The 15,577-nt window shown below is 46.0% G+C and overlaps 1 pseudogene; it reads left to right on the top strand.

The window, feature by feature from the left end:
* Positions 1-15,577, top strand: part of LOC131421994 (acyl-coenzyme A synthetase ACSM2A, mitochondrial-like) — a 100,407-nt pseudogene that overhangs the window by 34,405 nt on the left and 50,425 nt on the right.

The following is a 15,577-nucleotide window of genomic DNA, read 5'->3' as shown; positions in this document are numbered from 1 at the left end:
TAAAAGAGAAGAATGGAATATTGGAGGTGGTGCCATCTGTATGTGTATGTGTGTTTGTGCGTGTGTGTGTATAGAGTGCAGTCATCTTCAGTGTACAGGTTGAAAATAATTTACATATGTTAGACACTTTAGTAGTCAGCTCAGGCTCCTATAAAAAAATAGCATAGACTGGCTGGCTTAAACAACAGACATTTATTTCTTACAGTTCTGGAGGCTGGGAGTCTGAGTTCAGGGTGCCAGCATGGTTGGGTTCCTGGTGACAACTGTCTTCTTTGCTTACAGAAGGCTGCCTTTTCCCTGTGTCCCCACATGGTGGAGAGAGTGAGCTCTGGTGTCTCTTCCTCTTCTTATAAGGACGGTAATCCCATCATAGAAGCCCCACTCTCGTGACCTCATCTAAACCTAATTATCGCCCAAAGGCCCCACCTCCAAATATCACATGGGGAGTTGGGCTTCAACATGGATAGCGGGGGACACAACATTCAGTCAATAACAGACACCCATGTAACCCCCACCATCTCAAGACGTAAAACATTCCCACCACTGCAGATAGTGCTCATCCCCCTTCAGGCCATTGTCCACACCTGTTCATAAGTTATTCACTCTTTTGGCCTCTACCACCATAGATTAATTTAGCCTCTTCTTAAACTTCATAGAAGTGGAATCCTACAATATGTAATCTTTTGTGTCTGGCTTCTTTGACTCAACATTCCCTGTGAATACTGTCCATATTGTTGCACATATTAGAAGTTTGTGCTCTTCATTGCTGTATAGTATTCCATTCTGTGGCCCTATCACAATTTCTTTTTCCATCCTATTGTTGATGGACATCAGGGTGACTTCCAATTTGGGGCTATTATCTGTGAGAAGTTTTGAAGAATAAATGTGAGTTTTTCTAGTGGAACTTGATGCGGTAGCCATTAAATGAAATCTATAAACTACGTTACCCTGGGGCAACAAAGCAATGGAAATGGGCTCATTTTGCCTGCGAAGTCATGCCCTACGTTGGACTCTATTTGTGATGGGGAGTTGGGTCACTGGCATCCTGGGGCCTCCAGGTCTCTGTAGCAGTTGATGGCCCACCCCGACTTGTGTTTCGCTGGCAAAAGAGACCCCAGGAGCAAACTGAGGCGTGGATGATATCCTTAAAGGTCAAAAGGTCAGGCATGGTCTGGGTTCTCTCAGGAGATTCTCTTCAGGTGATTCTGTCATTCTCTGTTTTAAACAAATTCTTACTCTGCCTCCTTCCAAAAAAGGATTTGAAGTGGCTTTTAAGTGTCACAAATAGAAAAAAAAAACAACATGAAAACAATGTAAAATTATAAAGCCTATTAGGAAAATACAGGGTGGAGATAGGGAAGAGGGGAAACTAAAGACAGTAAGGAGAAGTACAGCAAATAAGTGGATAATTACATGTTGAGCTTCCTGTAAGGCAACGCAGTAAGGGAAATGGGATGATCTTCATAACTTATACCAGTTCATCAAGGGCACTCAGAGGAAACAATTACATCATGCACTAATGTTAATCATTTTTTCTATATATTTTTGCCTAAACCATCTTTGTAATAAATTCTGCCCAAAGCAAAGCATGGATGGAGGTGGTATTGCATAACAGTTGAGAGTACAGGGTGCAAATGCTGGTTCCACTACTTGCTGGTTGTGTGACCTTGGGCAAGTTACTTAACTCTCTGAGTCAGTTTTCCCCTCTTTAAAATGGGAGTGATAATGCGAACTCTGTGAGGTTGTTGTGAGAATTCAGTGAGATAGCACAGGGCCTGGCAAGTATTCAGTACTGGCTATTTTTTAGTAGCACTTCTTCTGAATTGTCTGTAGGCAATTTTAACTTTTCAAAGCACTTTTCTACGTGAATTGTATCCCAAAAATATTTTTGGGAAATAGGGCTGGAATTAATCTATTATAAAGCTAGTCCCAGCAAGTTAAAGACTTAACCAAGACCACATAGCTGATTTGTTACAGTGGCTGATGTCTTTTCCTTGGTGACTGGAGGTTTATGTAATTCTAGAAGTGTGTTTATGGGGGCAAGTCATTACATTGGCAGGAATAGGCTGCCAGGATTTGACAAAAATGTTCCAAATTTGTCCTGGACCTTTTCCCTATAATGATAGGTGGTCATTTCTCTGTCATTTTTGGCTTGAGGGTGCATGAGAATTGGGGCTCATGTGGCCTGAAATAGACACAGCAAAGAAGCTAGGATTTAAATCCGGAGCCCACCTCCACAGCTCATGCTCATAACCACTGTGCCTACCAGTTAGTTTGGCATCTGACCTGATGGGCCGTGTCAGCTGGCTCTCTCCTTCCAGGCCCTGCCCAGCTACCCAGTCAACAATGTGGTAGGAGCCCCCATCATTTCCTGGATGTTGGTTCAACAGGATCTTTCCAGGAGATGGGGCTTTAGGGATTGGAAAGAGCCTCTGGTCTATTGGCGCCTCCTCCTGCCTCCCCCACATACACACGTGCTCATCTATCTGGCCCTCTGAGCACGGTTAGCCCCATGAAGCTAACTTCATCGTCAAAGCACCTAGAATCCAGCTCTAGGCAGAGTTTGGTTCCAGGGAGGCTCAGAGGAACAATGACCTCTCTTTTCAGTTACAAGTTCCCACATCTACAGAACTGCTTCAGCAGAGGGGGGACCCTCCTTCCAGACACTCTGGAGCGCTGGAGGGCCCAGACAGGACTGGACATCTGAGAATTCTATGGCCAGACAGAAATGGTACCTGCTTCTAGAACCATGGGCTGGTGAATGTGGTGGGCTTCAAAAGGCTCTTTGATAATAAAAACACGAGCCACCATTTATCATGCACTTATTCAGTGAATATTTATTGGGCACCTACCACGGAATAGGTGTTGACAATTCAGCAGAAACAAAACAGGCATAGCTCCTGCTCTCACGGAGATGACATTCTAGCAGGAGTCGGGAGAGAGACATAAGCTACTAAATATATGACATGGCAGATGGTGAGAAGGTCTGTGGAGAGAAGTCAAGCTGGTGAGAAGGGGTGAGGTGGGATGAGGGGCTGCTGTTTCAGATATGGTGGTCAGGAAAGTCCCCTGCAACGGGGTAGCGTTTCTGCAGAGACCTGAGTTTATTGAACATGCAGGCACTGTACTAAGCTGCTCAGATTGAAGTGAGGGGTGGGGAGAGGAACCCACTAGGACCCCACCTCACCTGCTGAGATACCTTCTTGGAACTCTTGGGGCCCTGTGAGCACGATGTGGATTCCCGTCGCTCTACACTATGCCACTTACCCAAACTACCTGGGGAATCCTTCCCCCCAACTCCTTTCCCCAGTGCTGCTTCTTGGGACTCTCAGGACTTCTCGCCTCCTCTCTCCAGTCTTTTACCTTACATCCTTCTATGGCTAATGGGTCCCCTGGCAGAACTCCCGAGAAGGCTCATGGCAGGGCTGTGATGTGGAAGAACTTTGCACATGTAGGGAAGGACAATGGAGTCATGGCATGGGCTTCCAGCCTTTCAGAGGAGGCCATGTTTAGGGACTGCTCCTTTGGACACCAGCCTCTCTGTAGGATTCATTTCAGGATTCAAGCAGAGCTGGTCCTCTTATGGCAGATAATTTAATCCCATATTATTTTAAAGGACTTTTGGTGTCTGTGGTCACTTGTTAAAGTATGGCTCCTTCTAAAGGGATTATAATGTGGTTTTTAGTTCCTCTTCCCTGGGGAGTGGTCAATCAGATTGCTTTCCACTGTAGGGCAACCCCTAGGATGAGGGTTCCAGTAAAGGGGGAGCCAGGGAAAGGGGAGGGAGGGAGCCACCAAATGAGAGGCCACTTCAGGACTGTGTCAGGACCTGCTCTGCTGAGTCTGTCTTTCTTTTTCTGTGAGCTGTGAGCCTCCTGAGGTTTGCTGATCCACCCACGACTTCCCACAGGGAATCACCTGCAGAGTTTCCAAGACAATGAGAATCAGACCTGGCCACCTGGGACCCGCCATTCCCCATTATGATGTGCAGGTTTGTTAGGGGCACTAAGGAGGGAAGGAAAACACCAATTTTTCAGTAATTTAGTTATTACATTTCTCATTGAGGAAAAATAACAGAAAGTAAGGATATTAAAAGGAGGGAGGGAGAAAGAGAGGAAGGAAGACAGAAAGGAAGAGAAAAGAGAAAATTATTCATATTCTTATCATCCAGAGAAAAGTACTTTGAATAGCTAGCAAATTAGCTAGCTCATTAGTTATATAAATATATACATTTATTTATTTATTTTTATTTATTTATTTTTTTGTGAGGAAGACCAGCCCTGAGCTAACATCCATGCCAATCCTCCTCTTTTTTGCTGAGGAAGACTGGCCCTGGGCTAACATCGTGCCCATCTTCCTCTACTTTATATGGGATGCCGCCATAGCATGGCTTAACAAGTGGCGCGTCGGTGCGAGCACGGGATCTGAACTGGCGAACCCCGGGCTGCCGCAGCAGAGCGCACGCACCCAACTGCTTGCACCACTGGGTCGGACCCCTAAATATATACATTAAAAAAGAAATAGGGGTGAATCTTAACATATCATTTTGTAGCTCACTTTTATCATTGAAGAATCTTGGGTGACCCTCTTTCCAGGTCAGTTAGCACCAATCTACAGCGTGATTTTTCATGACTGCATAGTGGATAGTCTGTCTCTACCGCTCTTTATGCCTTGTGTTGGTCAATAGGTGATTTCCAAATTTTTCGCTAGTAAAAACAACACTATAACCAATATGCTGTAGCTAAAATATTGCTCCTTTCCTCTATTTCTTCAGGCTAAATCCCAAGAAATAGAATGTGTGTATGTGTATCTATGGTTATGTGTATGGGTGTATGTATCTAAAGGGTAACAATTTTTATTCAGTGTTATGTGTAATTGTCTGCTCTCCCACCCTTGACTGTGATAACCATTTACAGAGCCCTTTTTTTAGTATCTTATTTCATTCTCGTACAATCCTGTGAAATAAGCTGTCATTATCTGTCTTATAGAGGAAGGCCCTGAGATGTAGAGTTTAAGTAGCTCAAAGACAACTAACTAGTAAGGCAGCAGAGTCATCATTTGAGTTTTGATCTGTGATGTCCAGGGACGTAGGCCTCAAAGATAATGGGAGGCTATTATATTTCCTGAGCTCCTAAGGCCAGAAGAATCTTCCCAAGCTCCTCTGGTCCAGTCTCAATAAGGGGCTTCTCCTAAACCATCCCAGGCTGGTGGACTGGAAATCTGGGTTTAAAACTCTTGTCTTCCCTTGGTTTCTGGTTCTTGTTTTCAGTGACCACTAGAGTGAGAGGGTCTTCCATTTGACCAACTCAGCCCTTCCATGCTGCCATTCAAGCCATTTCCTGTTACGCAAATCAATCTGCTTCTTCCTCCAGGTCATAGATGACGAGGGCAATGTCCTGCCCCTGGTGCAGAAGGAGACTTGGGCATCAGGGTCAAGCCCATCAGGCCTATAGGCATCTTCTCTGGCTATGTGGTGAGGAACCCCCTCTCCTCTCTCTGTCCCCTGCTGGGGATAAGGGGTTCTGAGAGGGATGAGAGGGGTCCCAAAGTTATGAACTTCCCAAGAGAGATTGGCAAGACATAGGGACAAGGGGTGTCCAGTGTCCAAGAATGGGCACTTTGCCAAGAGAAAAGATTGGCCATTCATCCCTGTCATCCTTAGCCCATCACTAAGACCCCATTTGAAGAATCATCTTTCTCCAGACACCCCTTTCCACCCCAAGAAGTGCTTCATGCCAGAAAGCTTATTGCCTGTCAACTCTATACAGCAGTGTTTTCCCAAGGGCAGCCCTGCCCCCACCCCCAACGATTGTCCCTGCTCCATGCCATTGATCTCCTTCAAAGCTGTGCTAGATGCCACATTGAAGCCACCACACAGTTGGAGGCACCCCTACCTTCGGACCTTGCAGCGTTAGAAACAGATGATTCTTGAGGCTAACCGGCTCGATTTACGGGTGAGGATGGTGAAGACAGAGATTACAAAACTCATCCAAGCCCGTTATCATTGAAAAATGGACAGGGAGGACCTCAAACACGTTAAATAATAAATTAAATAATAAATCCAGTAATAATCGTTGCTACCATTTATTGAGTGCTTACTATGTGATAAGCCCTGTCTCAAAGCACTTCACGTACGTTAAACACATTGGATCCTCCCAAAGACCCTATGAAGTCCTTGGAGAGAAATTGCTTGAGTTCAGAACCCCGCTCCACTACTTACTGTATGATCTTGGGCAAGTTACTGGTCTCTCATGCCTCAGTTTCCTCACCTGTAAAACATGTATCATAATATCTCTCAGCGTTATTATGGATATCGAGAGGCATTAATGTTTGTGAAACACTTAGAACAGTGCTATGTAAGAGTGTGTTAAATAAAAGAATTGCTGTAGACCCACATGATCACTACCGCTGTACAGAGGAGGAAAACCGAGCCCCAGAGAAGAGGGCACAGCCGCACTGTGTGCTTCTCCAAGCATTTCCTGTGCGCTGTCCCCTCTATCCTCACGCGCCGGAATTCTCCCCACTCGACAGATGGGAAACAGACTCAGGAGTTGGTGGGTTGACTCAAGGCTGCAGAGTTAACGCCAGCAGGGGCTGCATGGTGACCAGGAGAAAGAGTCAAGCTGGTGGCCAAGAGATTTGGCTTCTGGTCTCAGCTCTGCCAGCTGTGATGGCTGTTTGGCCTCCGACAGGCCTCTTGATCTCTCTGATCTTCAGTACCCCTATTTTCCAAATGAGGAGGCTAGGCTATGAATTCCCTATTCTGCCTTCTAACCCAGTGACTGAACATCCAACCTGGAGCCCACACCTCAACGCTTGAACAAACACTTGATATAAAGATGCGCTAACAAGGGGCAAAGCTCAGACTTTCTCACTGCTCATGAAAAAGTGCCTCAGCTGAATGAGGGCCCCGGCCACTGTAGAAATATGCACAATGCCTGGGGCCCTGGTGGCTTGCTGATGTGTCTCTAGAACTTTCAGATCTAACAGAGGAGCCAAAAAGAATGTCTAATAAACTTTGGTGCCCTTGAACAGGGTCATGGAGTGGAGCTGGGGTTGGGCTGACCGTTGAAGGGAAGGCGGAATCGGTCGGGGAAAGTGCCCTAGAGCTTGGGTGAGTGAAGCATCAATATGACCCGTCAAACTGAACCCCGGGGAGCAGGTGAGAGACCCTGGGGGAATAACTGAAATACAGAGGGAAGTCCAGTTCCACCTGGGGTCTGGGGTTGACAGGTTCAGGACAAGCCCACTGTGTTTAGTTGTTCAAGTTGTAAAAGTACAACCTGCCATCTGTTCTTGGCAGCCCTGCGACAGAGAACTTAGGCTTTGCAGGCACAATGACTCTGTCTACTCACCAGGACAATCTTGAGAAGACAGCAGCCAACATTCAAGGAGACTTTTGGCTCCTGGGAGACTGGGGAATCAAGGATGAAGATGGGTATTTCCAGTTCATGGGGCGGGCAGATGGTATCATTAACTCCAGTGGTGAGCTTGGCTTCTGGGCTGGGAAGGGTAATCTAGATCTTTATTCTGGCTGGTTCTAGACTTTGGGGCTGGCCTAGAGGTTGTGTCCAGTCTTCTCTGAAGGACAGATTCTCCTACAGATACCGGATTGGAGCCTCAGAGGTGGAGAGTGCATTGATGGAGCACCCCGCTGTGGTGGAGGAGGCTGTAGTCAGCAGCCCGGACCCCATCCGAGGAGAGGTGATGGGCGAGCAGCAGCTTGCGGGTCTGCAGATTTGGGAGACAAGGGCAGTATAGAATGGTGGTTAAGAGCATGGACTCTGGAGGCTGGGCTGCCTGGGTCCAAATCTTGGCCTTGTTGGTTACCAGCTGTGTGACCGTGGACAAGTTACTTAGCCTCTCTCAGCCTCAGTTTCTCATCTGTAAGATGAGAGGTTGTTGTGATGATTAAATGTGTTAATATTTGCAAAGTGCTTGGAATAAGGCCTGGCACATAGCAAGCACCACATAAGGTCTATTATTATGGGGCTGCAGGGATTCCACTGCTGTCTGTCATTTGAATGAGAATCTGATCCCTGACGAGAGGAATGAGGAGGAATTTGAAGCAAGAGATAGAGCCCCTGAGCCATGGGGTCTACAGTGAGAATAGGGGGAAGAAGAAAGACCTCCTATAACGCCAGGGTTATAGGAATAGGCCAGACGGAGTCTAACAGAGCCTGGTGTGTGTGTAGGGAAAGGTTAAGGTGCAGACGTGTGGGTCAATGTCCAAGGACATTTCTGTAAGAAGTTGACCATGTCATACTCTGGCAGGTTAGGGATGTATGGAAATCATGGGAGCCACTAGGCAAATGGGGCCCGAAGGGGATCCTCTACTGAGAAAACCCTGTGTGCCAAGCACTGAGCTAAGCTGTGCTGCATATGACTTCATTTCATTTCCCGTGAAGTATGACAATTGGATCTCCATTTTATAGACATGCAAACTGTAGTTTGGAGAGGTTAAACAAGTCATTTAGGCTGATGGTCCCTAGTCTTTATTTTCCTCTCTTCTCCAATATCGAATTTCTCCCCTTCACTCTCTATTGTCCTGGGGATACGAGGTGAGCCTGGTCTCAATCTGCAGTCCTACCTGTGCATCCAATAAGCCGCTTGAGAGAGAGGTGGGATCTTGGCTGTTATTATCCTTAGTTTCTCCCTTTGCCCTGCCCCGGATATCTGGAGGAGTAATTGGGGGATATATAGGTGGTGGCTGTGGTGGAAGTCTTAACACTGATTTTGCACTGTCCCAGGAGATGACGACACACTCTGACCCCTTCTCTCTTGGCCCTCATCCTCGCTGCAGGTAGTGAAGGCATTTGTGGTCCTGGGCCCACGGTTTCTGTCCCATTACCTGGACCAGCTCACCAAGGAGCTGCAGCAGCACGTGAAGTCAGTGATGGCCCCGTACAAGTACCCGAGGAAGGTGAGGCCTCTGGGCTCCCGAACTTGAGGAAGGAGGGATGGTTCTCCTCTTGTATTTCTCTCCTTCAGTCAGAGGATGAAGCCTCTAATTCCAAAGTTCTGCCTGACTATGACCAAGAAAGCCCAACTGTCCAGATTCCTGAAAATTGTCCTTAGCCTTTAAGTCACTCTGAACTGCAAGTCAGTTGCTCCTGTGGGAACAAGTTCTAGCCAATACCTGGCCTACATTCCCACTCTCTGCACTGAGGTCTTGCCATATTATTCAGGATTCTCTCAGTTGTAAGTGACAGAAATCCAACTTGAACTTTATTGCTCAACTGAAAAGTCCAGGGATGGGTGAAGCTTTAGTCACGGCTGGTAACAGACGTTCAAATGATGTGGTCAGGGATGTCTCTTTCAACACTTGACTTTCCTTCTTTCTGTATTGGCTTCATTTCTTGAAATTCTCTACCTTAGTAATGGCCCCCAGAAGCTCCAAACATACATTTTTAGCAGCTTAGCAAATCCCAGTAGACAAAGAGCATCTTTGGGGCCGGCCTGGTGGCATAGTGGTCAAGTTTGTGCACTACACTTCGGCAGCCCAGGGTTCGTGGGTTCAGATCCTGGGTGTGGACCTATGCACCACTCATCAAGCCATGCTGCGGCGGCATCTCGTGTACAAAATAGAGGAAGATGGGCACAGATGTTAGCTCAGGGCCAATCTTCCTCACCAAAAAAAAAAAAAAAGCATCTTTTTCCTCAAAGGCACCAGCAAAAGTCTTCAAGTTGATTCTGTTTGGACCAATTCAGGTCATGTGTTCATCTTAAACCAATCCCTGCAACCAGGGGATGGGACACTCTGACTGGCCAGTTCTGGGTCATGTGATCACCCCTGGAGCTAGCACAGGAAGGATGGGAGAGAGAGCTGCCCTGAACCCATGACATGGACTGAGCGAGGGAGGGGTGGCTCCCTGCAGGAAAATGGAAGTTCTCCTACCCGAAAAGGCAAAAAGCATAGGCTCTACCGTACCTGTTTTCAACTGTTTTCACTCTGAGGCAGAGAATTAAAGCATGGAGCTTGACACAGAAGGAGGACCTAGTTTTTGGAGCCAGGTACAAAATAGGAGCTTGCCCCAGGGAACGAAGAAAAATTTACTTTTTTGAGTCTGGGGTAGAAGGTGAGAGCAAGCACATTAAGCCTCAAGCCCCTCAGATCCTCATGTAACCCGGATGCTCTCTGATGCTTTGTCAGCACAGGCTGATTGTCACAGGTGGTTTCTGAGAAGCAGACTCTGGGAAGGAGACTATCCTGCAGAGATTTATCAGGGAGTGCTTTGGATCAACACCTGCAGAAGGAGATGGACGGGAAGGGAGCAGGATTGGGCAGAAGGTGAAGTTGCACTATGACATAGTTTCAGTGGGGGCCTCAGCCGACCCCATGGGGAGGCCTGAAGCTAGGACAACCTTTCAGGGTCTCCTGAGGGGGTGGAGGGGATAAGGGGAGGGCCTTTATAGCCCGGTGTGGTTCAGGCGTGGATGCAGGCTGCCCTGGGAAGGGGGCGTGGCCCTGGGAGAGAGAGCTCTCCTCAGCTGTGCACTCTCCAAAGAGGCCTGGCAGTGGGGGAGTAAGCCTTTTGTTCCCGCAGGGGGATCTGGGCAGCACATTAAAGAGTCCACCATGCAGACTTTCAGCCTGAAACTGATAGAGAGGCAGGATAGCATAGTCTCGGAATCAGACTGTTGCATTCAAAATCCATATCATCACTTACTCAACAATCTCTCTGTGCCTCAGTTTCCTTATCTGTAAAATGGCGATAATGGTGTTACTGTTTCACAGATTGTTAAGAAGAAGAATTAATATTTGTAAGGCATAAGGCACTTAGAAGAGTGACTGGCACATAATAAGCATTTAATAAGTATTTTAAAAGGAAACTAGAAATCCAATAACACCAAACATATCAAGAATTTAGAATTTGGAATTGAAACTGAGTATTTGGGGAGATTCAGTGGAGGGGTCCTATCACACAGTATAACAGTGTATTACTCAGTAGACGTGTCTCTTTTTACATTCTCTCCTCTAGAATGCCCTGGGCAGCAGGTTCCTTCCACCTCCTCCCTCCTTCCAGTGACCATACTCCCTTCTTTTTATTGATTGATTGATCTTCTTGAGGTCATATTAGTTTATAACATTGTGTAGTTTCAGGTGTACATTATTATATATCAGTTTCTGTATAGACTGCATCTTGCTAACCACCAATAGTCTAGTTTTTGTCCGTCACCATACGTATGTGCCCCTTTACCCCTTTTGCCCTCCCCCCACCCCCTTCCCCTCTGGTAACCACTAATCTGTTCTCCTTATCCACATGTTTTTTTATCTTCAATATATGAGTGAAATCATAGAGTATTTGTCTTTCCCCGTCTGACTTATTTTAACATGATACCCTCAAGGTCCATCCATGTTGGTGCAAATGGGATGATTTTGTCTTTTTTATGGCTGAGTAGTATTCTATTGTGTGTGTGTGTGTGTGTGTGTGTGTGTGTATATATGTATATATATATGTATGTATATGTATGTATATATATACATACATATACACACCACGTCTTCTTTATCCATTCATCAGTTGATGGGCTCTTGGGTTGCTTCCACATCTTGGTTATTGTGAATAATGCTACAATGAACATAGGGGTGCATAAACCTCTATGGATTGTTGATTTCATGTTCTTTGTGATATGCAGAGTAGCTTTCGTCTTAGCATTAAACGTGGATCTCCCTTATGGCTTCCTTCTACCTTCTATCTACTCTCCAGGGGCCAAATAGTAAATATTTTAGGTTATACTGTCTTTGTTGCAACTACTCAATTCTGCCCTTGTAGTGTGAAAGCAGCCAGAGACAATTGTAAATGAATGGGAGTGGCTGTGTTTCAATAAAACTTTATTTACAAAAACAGGAGGAGGGCTAGATTTTGCCCATAGGGTGTAGTTTGCCAAGCCCTGCTCTACCCCACTGTGATCTTAACAAACTCCTTCCTCAACAAAGTCAGTCTTGCCCTGTGGAAGATTCCCACATCAGCTGCTAAGATAGTTTTTTCGTATCTGTATCCCTATTGTTATTATTTTTATTAAATCCAAGACCATCTGATTCCTAGACTGATGCCCTGGCAAGCTGAACCATGGGAAGCCTCAATGAACTGTCATCATCATCCACATATTAGGATTCAAGAGTGTTAGAGATGGTGAGGTCCTTGATATCAGACCTTCCTTTTCACGGGTGAGAAGAGTGAAATTGGAGAGATTTTATAGTTTTGCCAAGGACACACCAACAGGAAATGACTGAGATGGAATTGAAAACCAGGCTTCCTAACTCTTAGATGTCTGTTCTCTCCAGTCGAGCTTAATAACCACAGCTAATATTTTTGGGTGTTTACCCCATGCTAAGAATTTAGCCTTGGAATCTCATTTAGTCCTCACAACAACTCAACAAATTTGTTGTTATCCTCTGGCTTATTCAGTGGGGAAACCGAGTCTCCTAAAAGCCAGATGACCCGACCAAAGCCAGGCGAGTGGTAGAGGAAAGACTGGAGCCCAGAGAGTCTGGCATCAAAGCTCAGGTGTCTGATGTGTCGTGTTGTGTTCACGTACTGCTTCTCGCCTGGTCTAGAGTATGTCAGAGACCAGCTGACCGACTTTATGTCCAGTTCCAGCCATTCTCCTCTTGTCCTTGTCCCCGAGCACTTTCTGAAGCTTCTTATTGCACAGCGGGCTGCCCTGGGTGTTTTCCAGGCTCAGTCCTCACTCACCTGGAGCCTCCAGCCTCAAGAGCTTCCCTTCACCCTGTAGCAGTTCCTCTGAAATAGCCAACCCCATTGGGGTCATGGACAGCCCACCCTGCACTGATTTTTCCCAACAGATGGAGTTTGTCTTGGACCTGCCCAAGACTGTCACGGGGAAAATCCAGCAACAAGGACTGCAAGAGGTCTGGGCAGGCCGGGGCTCAGTGAGACCTGCAGGGGCCTTTCCTGTGCTTCCTGCCCTTTTCCCCCTTCCATTTCCCTTTGGGTCTTCTGTCTTCCCCTGGGGATATGAGATTCTTTATGGCAAGACATGCGTGTGATTTTTGTCTTTCCTTGGTTATGAGCTCAAAATCTTTCCATGTTGGATATTGAAAGAAGAAAAGGAGGGAATGCGAGAGAGGAAAGGAGAGGGGAACAAAGGAAAAGTAAAGAGAAAAAGAGTGAAACAGCAAGATAGAGCAACTGAGAAAGAAAAGGAGGGAGGGAAGGTAGAATGGAGGGAGAGAGGAAAGACAGAAAGAATTAGAGGGACGGAAAAGAAAGAGAAGGAAGGAAGGAAAGAAGGAAGGGAGGAAGGAAGGAAGGATAGAAGGAAGAGAGGAAGGGAGGGAGAAAGGGAGGGAGGAAGGAAGGATGAAAAAGAAAAGAAAGCTGGATAAACAGAGTCAAGCAGAAAACTGTGTCCTAGGAAGGAAATGAAAAGCCAGGGCGCCCATATCACCACTTGGACAAGACCTCCATACAGAGAGGCTTGTGTATGTGGTTGGGACAGTGGCGTCATCCCCATGTCACCCCATACGTTAGGGCATTCATGTCCAGTGGAGGGGAACCACCATGTACTGAGCATTTGCCACATGCCAGTCACTGTCCTAGCCATTTTATAAATCCTGTCACGTTTCATCTCGGTGTGGCATCTGCAGACCTCAGGTCATAGTTGTGAGAACAGTGTGATAAACTGAAACAGGTGTCCCTTCCCCTACAGCTCATGTTTGTGGTGTTGTCTGCTCTTCCTAGAATCAAGTAATAAAATCATTTTTAAATCAAGACCCTCTGGGGAAAACAAAGAAGGAGAGAGTGGCATTGGTGAAAGACAAACCACAGACTCAGTTCCTGGGGCCTCTGGGACCCCAGAGCCAGGAGTCCAGGAGAGGGAGGGAGGTGAGGACCATGACGGCTTCACCACAACCCAGAGGCAGAAGGTGAACCTTCCTAGCAGACTCAAGTGAGCTGGAGAAGAAAGCAAAGGATTTCTGAGGCTCCATGACTCTTCTTAAGAATACTGAGTAATAACTACAACGATGGTAATAATAATGTCAAGCACTTGCCAAGTATCAGGCACTGTGCGAAGCAAACACGTATATTAATCCCGCTTAATGTTCACAGTCACCCTTTGATTCAGGTACTATTATTTTTCCCCTTTGACAGAGGAGGAGACTAAGACTTGGAGAGATTAAGTGATATTCCCCGAGGTCACACAGCGTCAGGTTCCCACACAGGCCTGTCTGCATACAATGCTCATGCACCCCTTCAATCTGCTTGCCTGCTCTTCTGGCCCTTGACAAAGCACTTCTCTTACAGTCCTCTTTTTCAACATCCAATAGAATGTGGATATACTGTGATATATTCCTCCAGGAGTCCACTAAAATGCATCAGAGTTTTGTTTGGCCTAGTAGAGAAATGCAGTCTGCTAATCAAATAGCAAAACTTTGCTTTTAACTGACAGCTTCCAAGAATTAAAATCTGGCAGATGCTCATCCTGACACTTGCACTGCTATCTTTATCCTATAGCGAGAATGTCTTGGGTCATATCCCTTTACTCAGTGCCCAGTCCACACTCTCCTCACCTCTTCCAGGCTCAGGAATGATTGATGATGGGAACGCACACCTTTAGGGGAAGTCTGTGACCTACCTGAAGAATAGGATCTGGCTCTCCTCCCTCCGCTCCATCCCCTTCTCCAAATGGCTTGTATAAAGCTATCACAGTATTCAGCCGGTACCTTTCAGATTGGCTGAAAGGTGGCTTACTGTGACTACAATGAAATCACCACCTCTTGTCTTTTTCAGGATGAGATAAAGATAGACCACCTCATCCTGCCTGTCCTTGTCTAGTAAAAGCCTTTCTAGTCTAGGGAAAGTCCCAGGCTGGCTGCAATTATCCACAGATAGAAGGAGAAACTTCCACTGGAGAAGGGGGGTCACCTCACTTACATTCAATATTATTTCAACATCAGGTTCAAGTTGTGAAATGACAGAAGGGCTGGCCATTATATCACATGTTAAAGAGTTGAGACTTCATCTGGAGAGTAATGAACTCAGTCAACAATGCATTTCTAAATGATTACCTTGGTAGCTGAGTGGTGAATGTATTAAAGGAGAATTTGAGAAATGCTTGGAAGAATTCCTTTTCCTTGGAACCTGATGACTTGGAACTAAATAAGGCAGATGGGGTTAAGAGTAAGAAGGCACTGAAGGATGATATCTTGGTTTTTTATTAGGTAAACTGGGGTAGGTGGTTATAGTACTTTCTGAGAGGAATGGATTTGGAGGCAGGAACATTGAATTCAGTTGTGGTCATGTTTATCTATGTTATCTATGGAGTATCGAGGTTAGCATATATTTAGTAATCAGTTGGATATTTAAGTTTGAACTCAGGGGAGAGGTCAATATTTTAAATGTGGTTTAGGAAATTATCGAGAGAAATAGAGAGAGAGAGGAGAGAGAGAGAGATGGACAGAGTGCATATGGAATGAGAGGAATTGTTGGCTGAGGATGAGTTCTTGGAGAACAATATTTAAAGAGAAGAAAAAGGAAGAGAATTCCATGGACAATGTTGAGAAAGAAGACTCAGAAAAGGCAGGGTATGAGAACAGAAAGATGAAAGA

Source organism: Diceros bicornis, chromosome 26, assembly GCF_020826845.1.
Source record: "Diceros bicornis minor isolate mBicDic1 chromosome 26, mDicBic1.mat.cur, whole genome shotgun sequence".
In the NCBI taxonomy this organism is placed as follows: domain Eukaryota; kingdom Metazoa; phylum Chordata; class Mammalia; order Perissodactyla; family Rhinocerotidae; genus Diceros; species Diceros bicornis.
Note: the sequence above shows the minus strand (reverse complement) of the source record. Positions and strands in the feature narration are given on the sequence as shown.